Raw genomic sequence first — 14,509 nt, forward strand, 5'->3', positions numbered from 1 at the left:
AGCTAGATGGAATCTGGAAGGCGAGAATGACGAATGAATGAACTTACTGTTTTCTACTTGTACCACCACAAAAATTGTTCGTTGTGACTGTGGTAGCTGGCGTCAGTATTAGTGGTCACTTCCATTTTGCTGCTGTTTTTCCCCACACTGGAAAACTAGCCTCCTAGCTCCTTCTCAGAAGTATCAGCACACCGTCCTTGGGGGTTTGAGTTCCACTGTGACGGGAGTGCTTCTCTTAAGATTCTGAGACACCAGTTCTGGTCTACCTCTGGTCTCAGGAAACAAACCCTCGAAGTTGGGATTTAGGGGTTGGCTCCTTCATGCCCTTGGGCTTAAACGCAGTGCTGTACTCCTTGAGACAGGAATTCCCAGCAATCCATGGTGTTTAGTGACATGATAATTACTTTATCATCTATGGTTCCTTGTGATAAAATGATCTCTGAAGTAAAGCCTTTGACTATGACAGCAGTGATGATGCTAACATGGATTTTGATGAGGAGTGACCCCTTCTGAGTGTTCTGGAGTTCTTAAAGAAAGATATGGCAAGCTAAGGTTACAGTTGAAGAACCAAAGGACTTCTGTGGTGGCCCCTTAAAGAATGTCTTATTTTTATAACCACAGAGCTAAGCTCAATATACCCAGACACAGACATTAATTATGCCAGTTGTAGAATTGTGGGGTGTTGCCTTACAGGGGGGATGGCTATTTTTGTCAAGTCCCACCATACTCTCACTTATTATTGCCACTAGAGTCATAACCTAGCATCTGAGAGTCTCATCTTAGAAATTTCTAGAACAAGCTCAAAATCTGACCCAGTAGAAAATACCTAATACTCTAAAAAAAAGTCAAGCTTTTGCTCATTTATACCAACAGAAATCTGGAGAATATATAAAAGCATGGATTCCAACAACTTCTATGGTTCTCCTTTAAAAATAAAGCAAGATATATGATAACTCTTGATTAGACTAAATATGTTGACATAGGTACACTTACCAGAAATCCTTGATTACACATTAACCAATCTAGAAGAGTTTATAACAGTTTTGATGGTTGACTAAAACTTGAACTTAAAGGTTTCTCTCATTGAATGTGATTGGTGTGCCAGAACTTCCACAGAATAAGGTAAAGAAATGACTCCAAAGGTTCTGAGAGATAGAAAGGAGGAATGGATTTAACAGTCAAGGTTTACACTTTATCATTCTCCTACCACATCCCCCAAGAATGCCCAAAAGACAATAGGTTCACTAAGGCATTGAGGAATTCGTTAATTATGAGAGCATTAGTATCACTGGTAAGCTTTGCGGTAGCTCTCCCTGTCTAGGTTGGGTCTGAGGATGGAGAATAACTCCCTGATTTCAAAGGGGATCATAGGATCACAGAGTACCAAAAGACAATTGAAAGCACTTAACCCACTATGGACACAGTGGGGATATTTATCATAACAAAGAGCAAGGATATAGAAGAAATCATACTATTTGGACTTTATAGAAAACTTCTGAGGTCACTCTAGAAATTAAATAGATGGTTGACCTAATAAATATTACTTGATCCACATTTTAAAAAAACACCAAAAATCCAATTCTGATGATTTTTAATTGCCATCATGGAGGATCATGGCCAATCACCGCGTTTTCAGATCATAGTGAGTTTGCAAATCTGGAGGCACTTGATTAATGGGGACCCTCTTCTCTTCTCAAGGATGGACTTTGCCACACAGCTATAAATATAGATGTGAATATTCCTCCAAACCTTCTCAAACAAGGCATGAGGTCCTTTAATAAAAGGAAATGAAAATAATTAGCACTTATCAAGATCGGTAGACATTATAATTGACCTGACAATAATTTTTGGGACTCTTAAATGTGACAGTAGTCTACAAATTAATTAGGGGCCAATGGTATAGGCAATAACTGGAGTTTGGGTCCAAGTTTAAATGAAAGTAGATCCTGTAGTTTTATCGATATACTCTATGTGTATTTCCCCACTTGAATGAATAATTATGATAGGCAGACATAGCAAGTGTCAGAATCCACATCACGTCTTTCTGACCCATTGATTGAGGGCTCCTGTGAAAGGAAAAACTAAGTGAAAGCCTCTGTAATTTTCCTTCCTTCACTAGAATAATAATAATAATAATAATAATAATAATAATAATATCACATTCCTATAAAAAGTGCAGAGGTTAGTGCCACCCATAAAAACTTGAAATATTCATGAGTACTGATATGCATCATACCCTTTAGTTGCCCTATTTGCCCATGATAAAGGGAGGGGGATCTCCAAGGACAACTAAGACTTAATTAGGTGGCAACTCCAAACAGTGCTGCTATTCCAGATCTTGAAAGGTGATGTTAGAAGCAAACCAACACAGCTCCTGGCACCTTGAATGAAGCTATTCACCTAGCAAATGCATTTTTTTTTCTATACCAGCTTGTAAGATCTGCCAATCAGAAGCAGTCTGATTTTAACTCAAGATTCATCTTTACCAAGTTGCCTCATAGCAACAGAATATCTCTTAGTCTCACTCATAATTTAGTCTACAGAAATCTTGAATGTCCTAACAATATCCACATCATTGATAACAGTATTTATAAGACAGAAGGAACAGAAACTAACAGTTACTTCTTCTGTTTTACTAAGATGCATGTAAACCAGATGGCGGGAGATGAACTTTAGGAAGGTTCAATTAAACGTGATCTTTGTAAAATTTCTTAGGGTCAAATAACATGAAATATGTTGAGATACCCATTCAAAGTGAGAGACAAGTTACTTCATGTTTTGATACTATTAAACAGGAGGCATAGTGCTTAGTGAGAACTTTTGTGTCTTGCAGGCAATTTATACATATTTTAGTGTGCTACTCTGAGCCAGTCACTGAGAAGCCCATGAGGCTAGAGAGACATCAGCTAGCTACCTGGCACCTTCTCCTTAGTGGTTTGAGTTTCAGCTCCACAGGGGTTGACCTCCAAGCTCCTTAGCAACGACCACTAGTCTAGAAGCAACCACTCATCAATGTCATCAGTCTCATCTCTGCAGAGGCCTTCTCTGAGTTTTGAAGGTATGACTAGCAGCCAAGCGGTAGGTGCTCCTTGAAGACCTGAGTTCCAGCTTCCTGAAGCCTCTTCTCCAAGTCTGTATGTTCGTTCTATGGTCCCAACTTCTTCCCTTTGTTCACCCATTCCTAGGGGTGGTAGCTGTCTTCTTAATCACTGCCTCTGTCATACCCCAGATTCTCTTTTTGATTTATTCGGCTCTCTAATGCTTGGCTACACATGTATTACATCGAATTCTTTCTGTTAAAATAGGGAGTTTTGCTTCTACCTTCTGACTGGAACTTGACTGGCATTTAAATGGAAATACGTTTGTAAACCTGACTTTGCTAATGGTTTCCAGACCATTTCCTACTCAGAAACCAAAGTAGGCAAATGTTTCCAAAGCATGAAATGGAATGATTCACTTTTCATAGTGCTTAGAAAGAAAAACAAACCAATAATGACACTGCATGGACAAAATTCTCTCACCTAAGATCTTCAATGTCATATGTGTGTGTGTGTGCATGTGTGTATATATATATATAATTTAATAACTCCCAATGGCTCAGCTAATTTATTTACATTTTTATTTGATACCACATTTTTCTGCAAAGTCCCTTTAAACAATTCAGATTAAAACATATGTCCTCCAAGATATTGATACAAGTGCTTCTCTTTTCTCCCTTATATCTGTGACTTCAGATTCTTTGAGCCAATAAACTATGTTTTTACCATCTGAATGGTCCCCTTGTAGCTTCCAGGCTAGGAAAATAAAATGTAATGGTGAATGCATTTACTTTTATGGTTTAGACTGAATCTCAGCAGGTGTTAGGTTTTAGCCCATCTCAGGGTGTTTCAGATTTGGGAGTTGATGATGATGATTGCTTGTTGGTTAAAAATGCTAATAATTAATTCCAGGTGGAATTCTGGCATATCTGTATGGTACAATATTGCTAGAATTTTTATTTGTTTAGTGTTCTCAATATTATGATCAATAAAATATGAGGATACACCTGGTTTCCTGGCTTTCAACTTTCTTCCCACCCATCCCTGCCCCCGACACAAGATTCTCTCACCTGATTTTCACAGAAAGGAGGTGATGCTGCCTACTGAAAGGCATGAAATTTTCAGAGACATAGCACCTCCCAAGATCCTTCCTGCAGACCTGGGTCTCCAGGGTGAGGAGGCAATTGTGTTCATTTCTCTTTCCTTTCACCACTAAAGGTTCTGGCAGGAATTCCCAGTACTCAGAAAATTCAGAAACAGTAATTATGACACCAGAGACCCCTCTTTCATAGAGTTACCATTTAAAAGAGAAAGTAGGAAATGAGACACGCAGTTTCCTAAAAAGAAAAAAAAAGTTTCAGTTGGATACTCAGACATGTCCCAAAATTTTCACTAAAAGAAATAAGAAAATTGATTTTGTAAGGAGTACAAATGTTACTTAAAAAAAAAAATGAGCGGGTTAGTTACAGAGGAATCCAGATGAAGACAAATGACTAGTCTAGTAGATCATTTTATGCACTTTTACATGTACTTTATTTTTTCATTCAGAAATGTATCTGTGACAGAAGTTTTGACTGCTTTAACACTACAAAGATGAGCAAAGGAAGATAAGTTCGAAGTTAAATAGAAGTTACTTAAATCATGGAAATGTCCACCCTTTCTGACACAGGAGAACACATGATAGGAAATGTTCTCCATAGCATATTATTCAGCATAATAAAAGTTGTTGGTTAAATGTATTTAAGCTTTAGAGACAGACAAAGGTCGCAATTTCAGCACAAATTCTCCCCAAATGGTCTCTATTTAACATTTTTTCCAAGATTATATTTCATTCTGATGACCATTAGGACATTGATAAAAAGATATTGGAGGAAGCTATCCCTTGTGCCAGCACTAGTCTCCTCGCGTAAGAAGTTGCTTTTATTACACGGCCAACTACGATAATGTGTTCTGTGCTAAAGAGAATGGACACCTTTCTGCCCCTGAAATTAAAAAAAAAATCCTCTTATTATAACTCTGCTTTACTTATCTGGAAAATGGAGATTATAATGATGTCTGTATTATAAGATTTATGTAAAAATTATGGGTGATCATTTTTTTTAATTTGTGATGCACCATGTGTGTCATGCCTGGCACTTAGTAAGGTCTCTATAAACATTAGCTGTCACCATTATTATTTGTAGAAAAGATTTATCTAACCCTTTTCTGACATGGCCACACAGAACACTAATGCATGGGGTCCCCAGATTAAGAGCGGGTTAATAGTGGGCACAAAATCTTTGCCCACTATTAATCATACATATATAATATATTATATTATTAATATAATATTAATATTAATCATATATATATAATGTATTATATATCTAATGATGTTTTGACATTCTGGTGGCGGTTGGGTGTGGGTGGGGGGTAGGGGGAGTCTTAATAGCTGGGGAGAAATTGCCCCTCTCAGGACTAGGTAATTCCTAGAAACAGTAAACAACTTGTCAATGAGTCCACCTTTCATATGCAAACCAATCACCTGTGGGCTTTAGCCCAAGAGGTTAGTTACTTGTCATCTGCAAACCAATAAATCCAGAGTCCATACTCCTATCACCTTTTTTATCTAACCTTCCCACATCAAGGCAATATTTCTCCTGCCTTAAATTAATATAGACAATCAGGGACAGCTCCTATGCCCCAAAGCCCATTAGATTTATGTAAATTAGCCTATCTTCAATGTTTACCCTGTCCTACCTTGACTTACTCACAGAAACCCCAATAAAGGCTGCGTCCTAGGTCTTCCCCCTGCTTGTTTCTGCCTGTTGACTGATGCTGGTTGTTCTTTCTGTGCCCTGTGTGATGCGCCATGCCTCATATTTTTAGGGGAACTATAAGTAACATTAGTCTTTCAATGGCACTGGCCTTTCTGTGTCATCACTCGTCATCTTATAAATTAAAATCCTGCAAACAAACTTTGAGATAAACGTTAAGGCACCTGTATCTTTCATCAGGAGCTGCACTCGGGTCCCCTAAGACATTACTCAAGCTTGGACAAATAGATTGTCCCGTGTAAAGAGCCATCAGCAATGTAAAGCTTGAAGAGTACAAGCTTTGGTACTTTCCCCATTGTGCTGCTCGAGATCTTCATGCTAAATGGAAGTTGATCTATCTCTCTGGACAATGAAAGGTTTCACTGAGAAGAGCAGAGGCATTCCAGCAACAGGCAACAGAATGACAGATGGGCGAGCGAGGTCATTTTATTTTTATTTTTATTATTTTTTAAATTAATTAATTTATTTTTATGGTGACATCGGTTAACGAAATCCAATAAGTTTCATCTGTACACTTTAACAGTAAGGCATATATATATTTACACTGTGTGTTCACCTCCCATAGTTAGATTTCTTTCTGTCACCAAATATTTGACCCTCTTTATCCCTTCTACCTCCTCTCTCCCCCTACCCTCTCACAACCACTACTCTATAGTTCATGTCCATGAGTCAAGTGAGGTCATTTTAGATCATCCAGCTTTTTAAGCCATATTTGACCTCAACTGCACAAGTGAGCCTGGTGACCTCCAAGTGAGATCAGCAGAAGAACTGCCCAGCAAACCCGTGGAAGAGGGAATAACAGGAAATCATTGTTGTTTTAATTAACTAAGCTATGGGGTGTTTTGCTTAACAGCAACAGAGAAGCAAAACACAAAAGAGATTTGTAATTAGAATTATATGTTATTAAATGCCTTCTACACAGTCATTCAAACACACGTACACGTATCTCTACTTATTGACCAGCTAATATGTAAAATTAGACAAATTCTGAAAAATTCTAAAAGCAAAAAATTTATAGATAAACAAATCGGTCTTTTTATTAATCGACGTAACTTTGGTTAGTAAAAGTCAAGAAAGGAATTAATTAAGTAATTCCAACTGGGTACACAGTCTTCTGCAAGATCTTACAAAAATATAAGAACTCTTTTTCTTACAGGATTGTTTTGATATTTAAATGAGGTAAAGCACAAAAAGCACATAGTTCAGTACCCGGCATATGTTAAATACTCAAGTAGAGCAGCCATTATCGATCCCATACCACTGTAAATTATCAATAAGAACCCAAACACCCAAATAAAACACATGGATGAACAAACTGAACAGACACTTCACGCGCACACACACAATTGATTCTGTATTAGTCTACTAGGGCTTCCACGACAAAATAACACAGATTTGGTAACAGAAACAACAGAAATTTATTCTCACATGGTTCTGGAGACTGAGAGTTCAAGACCAAGGTGCCAGCACAATTGATGTCTGGTAAGAGCTCTCCCTTGAGGGTGCTGTTAGCCATTGTCACAGTGGGCTCATGTGATCTTTCTTCAGCTCATGCACATAGCGGGGTGGGGGGAGAACTCCCTGGTGTCTTTTCTAAGGACACATAGGGTTAACCGCTATGACCTCGTTTAACCTTAATTAGTTCCTGAAAGGCTTTATCTCCAAATATAGTCAGAAATAGGGTTTCTACATATGAATTTTTGGGGGGGGGGGGTGGGTGGGGGACTCGACACAAATGTTCAGTCCATAACTACATGCCAGCCTCCCTCACCCCTGGAGGGTCTCCTTTACAGTCTGCCTCCGGATAGAGCAGTGTTTTATGAGACGCTAGGCTTGGCCCTGTTCTTGCCTTTTCTAATCTCCTCTTTCTTTCTTCTTCTACCTGAAATGACTTCTCCCTTCCCTTTAATGATTAAAATCCTTATTTTCAAAGCCAAACTCAAGTCCATATTATTGACATCAGTTGAAGGACTTCTCAACTCTAGCTTAAATCACATTGATTTGTCTTCTATAAAATTTGATTATACTCTCTTTACCTTGGAACAATAATTTTAATACACTGGATGTGTTTTTATCTCCTTTCTAGGGGAAGGTCTCATGCTTTACTACATAACGTAGCTGAATCCTTAGGTCTGTTTGATCTCATTATCTCAGCTCCATAATTTGTTAACTATGTGACTTTGTGTGAGTTGTCTAACCTCTCTGTACCTCAATTCAGTCCATAAAATGGTATAATAACAGAACCAAACTCACAATGTTGTTAGAAGATCAACGAGAGTGATATATATATATGCAAAGCACTTAGAACAGCTCCCTACATATAGTAAGCTCTATAAATATATTCACATTTTTAAAAAGAGCCACAGGATCAGGTATAGAAAAGAGATATTCATTATGTCCTTGTTAATAGTTTGATTCATTTAGATAGTTTTTACTTTTTTCTGTACTATAAACTTTTAAAGTCTATATCACGACCCCTTTATATTACCTTTTCATAGCAACTACTATACTAGAGAATTCAAAATTTTCTTATGTAGGTAATAAAATAAACAAACACACCAATAATCAACCAACAAATAAAAAAGCAAGCCTTGCTCCTCTCAGTGTTTCTATTAGAAGAACAAAAAAATACTGCTAAAAAAATTGAAAAAAATTCCCTTATACACAGTAATTGAGATTCATTGTTATCTTTGCCTGTTTTCACACATTTTAACACGAGATTGAAATAATTTCAGCTACAAAGCTTCTCTCAGTTGAGAAGTCTGGATTCATGTTTATTATTATCTTGGCAGCAATAAGACCTGCCCCCCCCCTTTAACGTGAGAAATATATTTTTCCCACAGAGTCAAGGCAATGTGGGAGGCACTGCCTCAGATTAGGGATCTCAGGGACTCTCTTGAAATCCGTGAAAGTAAAATCAATATATTGGGTATCTACAATGTGCTTACTAAGTACTTATGCAGAAGTGGGTAGAAATTTCTGCCTTTTAGTAACTTAACACCTAATATGTGTAAATGGATGGTTGTCATAGAAGGCAACACATGACATAATTTATACTAGACACAGTAAGATTCGAGGATTCAGAGGAGACAACAATCAGAGCCACCCAAAGAATAGTATTCAGCAAAAACTCAGTAGATGTGGTATTAGTAGCATGACCTTGAAGTTTGGATGGGATTTCAACTAATGAAAAGAACATGGAAAAGTTATTGAGTTGTGTTTGGATTCATGAATATGGTAGAGCTGAGAATAATGAGGCTCCATCCTCGGGAGATAGTCTGTTTAGTTTAATTAAGAAGTCATAAATTAATAGTCATAAACTCACACATCTAATTAAAATGCCTTTGGTACACAGAGTGTACTCATAACTAAATTATAATCCAAACATCCATCCTATAAGCCATGAAAAGATGATTAAAATCATGAATGGGTAAGAGCTTTACTTATTAAACTATATAACATAGATAGTTCTATAGCATAAACTAGAAGTTCAGAACTCTAATGGATGTCATTGGCATTAATGTCCTAGATGATAAGTAAATGAGCTATTTATTCTTTATAAAAATAATGCCATTGACCTACATGCTCAATAAGTCATATACTCTGAGATTCAGCAGAGGTGGTGGCACTCTGCCAGCTGGTCTTCTTATAACAAAGACCCATATTCACATAATGGCCATCAGAGTAAGGAGTCTGAAACTTAATAACAATGTGAAACTAGTTAGCCCATGAGGTCATGGAACTGTTTACCAGATGGCTTCTAAGGTCTACTCTCCAGCTCATGCTAAATGCAATAATTAACGATGGCATCATATTTTCAAATATCTAGTCTCATCATGATGACCTTTTCTTAATTATTTTTTCTTATTTATTTTTTCACTGAAAAGATAATACCTGCAAAGGCCAAAAGGACAGTAAGAGATTAGGATGCTAAGAATAAACTTGGAATTAATTTTAAATGGACTTGTAGGATTAGATATGACAATTTAACAAAACGTCTGACACACAGAAAGAAATAATGAGACCATGTGAATATTATTATTATTCTTATTTACTTATTACTTTTTTCTTCTGGCCATGAAGTCCCCCTGCCTTCCTTCTTTGTACCATGGTCTTCAAAATTTCTACATTAGCTTTAAAATCTAAATTGACCATGTTCCCCCTCTGTTTAGAATCCTTCAAAGGCTTCTCATAGCTTTTAGAATAATGACTCTGTACATTGAGTTAAGGTCTGTATCATCTGATATTGCCCTTCCTCTATAGACTACGTCTTATCACATTGACCTTGAATCTCTTTGCTCCAGTTCCACAACCCTTTTGTCAACTGCTAGTAGCTTTTGACACAGGCCTATGCACATACTGTGCTATACTTAGCATGCTACTTCCTCTCTTTTTCACTTGGCCACTCCTCATTTATCCTTCAAGTCTCAACTTAAGTATGTACATTTTCTAAAGGAAGTCCTTCCTGACCTTCCTGACTAGCTATCATAAACCTTCATATCATCATGTGCCTCTCCTTCTAAGCACCTATCACAACTATAAGTCTATGTCTGTGATGATTGAACTCTGTCACATATTTAATTTAATGCGTCTTCCCTAATCATGAGCTCCACGAGGACAGGGGCAATGCTATTTTTTTCAATATTGTATCACAGAGCCTGGTACAGTACATGGTACACAGTAAGTTTCATGAACAATGTTTTATCCATTCGGTAAATATTTATTGAGCACCATGGAACTAAATTTCTGATAGCTGCTTAAATGGAGAGATAAAATAACAATGGTTATGGAATCATAAAGCAGATTCGATATAATACAGTAATAGTTTCAGTCTTCTACAAAGGAAAGCTTCCCTGTGCAATTCATCTTTATTTGTGCCTATTGTAATAAAATTCTGGCTTCCCAGGACTATTAACTCATTCATGTAGCCTGAACTACTTTTGAGACATCAAAATAGTAGTTTAGAGTTATTTAGAGCTCTAGGAAAATCAGCTTAGTTTAATTAATTACATGTCTAGCTATATCTCTCTGTATATAGATGTGTATATTTGAAAGTACACTTAAAAGTATTATTTCAATTATGTATCATTATAGTATAACTATACCATAGCTGGTAAAGAACACCTAGATCATCTTATGTGTACTGAAATAATAGAACCCAAAGACTGAATGTTAGCTGAAAAGTATATTACAAGCTAGGCTTATTTATGTCGTTTCAGAAGTGTCTAGAAAACTATGTTTTAGAGTGAAAAAAAAATCCAAATTAAAAAAAGCAACTTTGGAAGAAAGGTTTGTTTACACTAATATGCTTGAAAGCATCAATTTGAGTGTTAGTATTCATAATTTGCAGAACTGAGCAACAAATATACTATATGACACCTGCTTTAGGCACTGGATTGTAAATACTTCATAGTTTTATAAATGTGTCATAATTAAGTGTGTTTTAGCAGTCAACTGAATAATGTTTTACAGCATCAAAATGAAAATGTTGCTTTATCTAGAGCTTTGAAAATATATCACAAAGTTCATTTTAATTTTTATATATTAGAAACAACCCAAAGGTTCTCCTGGTGATACCTAAGAAAGAGGAAAAAAATCCTGAGTTGTGATCCATAATTCCTTCCTACTTGGAGAAAATGCTGTAAAAGTTTTAATTACAAATCCTCAGCTAGGCCACAGGTTTGTTCTGATACCTATATTAGATAGAATAATGTCCCCCAGAGGTGTTCACATCCTCATCTTGGGATCTGTGTTTATAGTACTTTACATGGCAAAAGAAACTTTGCAGATGTGATTTAAGTAAAGAATCTTGAGATTATACTTGATGATGGAATCAGGGGTCACAATCAGAGAGAGAGAAGTTGCAAGATGATATGCTGCTGGCTTGGAACTAGGGGAAGAAGCCATAAGCTAATGACTGCAGGCATCCTCCAGAAGCTGGAAAAGGAAAGGACAGGGGGTCTTTTCAAGAGCTTTTGGAAGGAGTCCACTGACTTTTGACCACTAGAACAATAAGATACTATTTGTTTTGTTTTAAGCCTCAGTTTGTAGTAATTAATGACATCAGTAATAGGACACTAATACAGTAATAAATTATATATGTGATACTGAGAGTTTTAATTAATATATTGATAATGAGTGGAATAACTTTAATGTTAAAGTGGCCTTAAAAATCAATCAATAAAACTCAACAAATGTTTTTAAACACATATCTTACAGGCTTTTTGTAGTTAAATATATCTATCTAATCAGCATGTCACTTGGTCTTCTGGACTCATATAAATATGGATAAAGTTTCTTTGTACCCTTAATGCTATGTCTTGTAGAAGTCCAATTCCCTCTGGCCCTGAAGGAAAATAGCATTTAATAGCGGTGATAAAGTAGGTTCAGAAAAGATTATAATATAGGAGAGAAGTAATGTGGCTATTTTACAGGAGGGAGAGAGAGAGAGAGAGAGAGAAAGAGAGAGAGACAGAATGAGAAAGTTGGAAGAACCAGAAACTGGCTCTTGGAAAGATGGTAATTGTAAAAGTAAAGACCATCAGAGACAAAGGAAACAGCGTGAGTAAAAATGCTATGTCAGAAAATAATCATGGGTTAGGAACTTGCAGTTATGAGGATAAGATCAGAAAGAAAAAAAAAAAAAACGCCAATAGAAGACCCTTAAAGCCAAGTTCAGAATTTTTTTTTTAAATTTTGTAATTCTAAAAGTTATGTAATGTAAAGTTCATTTCTTATCCCCTTATACCAGTGTTAAAACAATTACTTCTAATTTCCTTCGAAGAAGCTGTAAAGGAAAACAAAACAAAACAAAAAAATGCCAGTTTCCAAGTGCTTTTCCCAACTCCTTACAATCTAAAAGAGCCTACTGAAGTAGCAAAGAAAGAATCTAGAGATCATGTTTGATGATGGAATCAGTGGTCATAATCAGAGAGAGAGAAGAGTGGAAAGTTACATGCATACTAGAGGCTGTAAGAAATAAATTTCTTTGTAAAAATGAAGACCTAAAGAGATAGAGATAATTCTTCACTGTTTCACATCCTTGAAAGGAAGTAAAAGACAATGGTGAAGAAGAGTTAGCTAGCATGAGTGTGATACATATTTTGCCATTAAATGTAGCCCAGGACTGAATTCTAGTCATAGAATATAAACAAAGTGATTAAGCCATTTCCAGAAATGACCCATGTAAGAAACTCTCACGCCTACTCCTACATAGTCTTTATTTTCCCGCCAGCTAGATGGGATCCACAAAACCACCATGATGACCTGGAAAGCTACATGTTGAATAAGCCTGTGTTCAGAAAGGAGATGTGAACTTGTATTTGGCAATCAGTTGGCAGTCTATGAAATGGGGAATAAGGTAACGGTTGACATTTCCAATTAGAACTTCCTTGTATCTTCTGATAAACAAGTGATTTGAGGTTTCAGAGGCCTGTGAGTAAATCACTTACTAGTGGGTGCTGTAAGACAATTATTATCATCTTTATCAATGAGTATATCTCCATCTATAAAGTAGGATTGATATTGTGCCAACAGAACAAAATTGTGAAAAATAAGTGAATTATGAGGTAACTAATATGGTGTCTCCTACATAGTAGATATTTACTCCAACTCCTAGAAAAAATCTCTTCTGTCGAAGAACCCCTGATGGTCACAAATCTATCCGTCACCTATATCTTATAACTAATTACTCTTTTTAAAGATTAACCTTGGACTACATTATACTTGAAATCTGCTGCCTGTCTACTTCTGTGTCCTGTTTTATAAAAAAAAAAAAAGTCAAACCACTTGTTACATAAGGAGCTTTCACCATCTGATTCACCTACTCATCATGCTTCAGACTCACCTTTACCATGGAGCTTTCAAGGATACCCTTTCTTCATACAGATCACTCTGCTTTCCTGATTGTCCACAGCACTTATTGCTTAAATTATATGTTTTACTTAGTATATTTACTTTTTATATATACTATCTCTGACTTCAACTTCTCTTGAAGGTAAAGTTTAAGTAGAAACATAATGTATTTTGAAATGTTTTAGATGATTATATAAATACACATAATACACATTCCTCCTCCCACGATGTAATCACATCACTCTTCACTTAGAAGGCTTTGATGGTTTCCTGTGGCTGGTTTTTTTGTGTTGACTCCTAATTATTCATTCTCCACTGATTTTTGTTTGACCCCTTAATTATCCATTCTCCTTTTCTTCGATAAAAATAGAGCTTTAGTCCAACATGGGGCCATTTCACTAAAAACTTAATTTCCCTTCCTCTCTTGGACTTGAGTATTGCCAGGAGACTAAGTGAACTATTTCCCAGTTTTATTTGAATGTTCAATTTAAACAGGACGAGTATTTTCTGTGTTGAATAGCAGTGTGGGAGAGTCGAAAAGGCACATGAAGGCTACAGTCAGATTCACCAACTATTATCCAGTTGGGAGTCATTTGCCTAGGCTTGCTTCAGTTTACCTACTTGTAAATTTGGGATGATAATATCCACTCTTAATTCTTCTTATGGTTGTAAGTGATCAGCTGGTGTGATCAGGGATTATACAAATATTAGAATTGTAGGTATAGGTTCATAAAAGATGTTAAGCCAGATAGGGCTTTTTAAAATTATTTATTTAGTGCTGTCATTTTACATATTAGATAA

The sequence above is a fragment of the Rousettus aegyptiacus genome, unplaced genomic scaffold, assembly GCF_014176215.1.
Source record: "Rousettus aegyptiacus isolate mRouAeg1 unplaced genomic scaffold, mRouAeg1.p scaffold_m13_p_6, whole genome shotgun sequence".
Taxonomy (NCBI): domain Eukaryota; kingdom Metazoa; phylum Chordata; class Mammalia; order Chiroptera; family Pteropodidae; genus Rousettus; species Rousettus aegyptiacus.